This window comes from Rhinolophus ferrumequinum, chromosome 14 (genome assembly GCF_004115265.2).
Source record: "Rhinolophus ferrumequinum isolate MPI-CBG mRhiFer1 chromosome 14, mRhiFer1_v1.p, whole genome shotgun sequence".
Classification (NCBI taxonomy): Eukaryota; Metazoa; Chordata; class Mammalia; order Chiroptera; family Rhinolophidae; genus Rhinolophus; species Rhinolophus ferrumequinum.
This window is the reverse complement of record NC_046297.1, coordinates 49,163,969-49,165,738: the sequence shown is the minus strand read 5'-3', so window position 1 is coordinate 49,165,738 and position 1,770 is coordinate 49,163,969.

Genomic DNA, 1,770 nt, shown 5'->3' with positions numbered 1-1,770 from the left:
ATAAGGACTGAGAAAGAAAGCACCTAAAATTTGAGAGAGCCTTCCGATTTTGCCATTTCCCAAATTCTGCATCATTTCAGCGAACACTGACAGCCACAACAACCCTGTACAGTAACTGTTACCATTATTATCCCATCATAACAGACGAGTAACCAAAGCTCAGAGATAAAACACCATGTTCATGATCAGAAAGCAAGTAGCCAGGGTCAGCACTTCCGTCCTCTTTCTGACTTCACACTCTTTCTTCTGTAAAATGCCCCAAAGATTCAATGCATCAGCAGGTACAAAAGTATAATCACTTCTCCAGCAGAAGTAAATTGAAATAACAGATGTCAAGTCAACCATCACTGGAGCCTCCTTTTTTGATGGACAACCAAATGACTCAAGAGTTCCTCGGGCAGTAGTGATCCTTAATTGATATTTTGCTCACCAATAAAATGAGGTTGTCCGGAAAATGTAAAGTTTTTCTAGGTCTAACCCATGTTGTGGTGTTTCCTCCCCAAAGGACACCCTCCTTTCCCATGCCCAACTGAGACTGCTCATTCATTTTGGCTGCCAAATACCAGCCTTCACAACGTGGCTTATTCAGCAACACACTTTGCCTTGTTCCAGGACCAAATAACACAGCTGCTCATGGTCTTTACCGCCCAGGAAACCTTCCCCAAATTGCCTGGTTTAATTTACTTCATGGTTTCTGAAATGTCTCCAGCTATTGATTCTTTTGGGTAATCAGACCCTTCTTAAAATGCAAACATTCTAGGAGTAATAAGAAGTTTATCAATTATTCATACTTAAGTGTGGATTAGTTCAGCCAGCAAACTGACCTCTTCAAATCCACTTGAAATTCCTCTGTGAGGAAAGTAGGGGAGGCATAATTAGAAGGGAAGAGGTACTATTTGGGAATATTTTGAAGGCAGAAGCGGTCATAACCGGGGGTTTTATGTATCTGGAGAGCAAAAAGAAGTACAACTCCCTAGAAGTGGAGTGGAAAGGATGCCAGTAGGTGGCAAAATAGGGTGACAAACAGGTAGATGGAGAGATACAAAAGGTAAAAGGTAGATTTCACCTCTATGCCAACTCTACCTATTGAACCTTCTGGCTTCTGAGACTTTCTAGGGGGCCTCAATGCGACAGATTCCCTGCTTCTTGGGAGTTAGCCCTTTGCAGAGTCACCATCGCCAATTCAGGACACGATTGCTAGCCTCTTCCTGCCCAGCTGACCAAGAGGGAATCTCCTGCACTCACAGTTGCAAAGGAATTGTTCTGGAGGATTGTAGGTCCCGTTCTCCCCATCTAATGACAAAATGAAAAACTAGAATCAAACTGCAGCATAGCTGAAATGGGTTAGGTGTAGGAAAGAATTATTGATAACGAGACTTTCATCTTCATAGTTCCCTATCTCTAGTTCGAGTGGAAAGGTTTCTGCTTTGTGTATTAGAGGTAGCATATTATGGGAGGGAGTCTGGTTATGACTGTGCATCCAGGGTTGAGTTTTTCTTGCTGTTAATTGTGTGTGTGTGTGTGTGTGTGTGTGTGTGTGTGTGAGAGAGAGAGAGAGAGAGATAGAGAGAGACAGAGAGAGAGAGAGAGAGAGAGAGAGAGAAAGAGACAGAGAGACAGAGACAGAGACAGAGAGACAGAGAGAGTGCGTGCTTTAATACGTCCTCAGGCAATATTTCTATCCTAATAAAGAAAAATGGGGAAAAGAGGTGGAGTGGGTGTCCCCCACCCTACTGACGTCTGCAAATCCTTCCAGAATCTTTGCAAGTG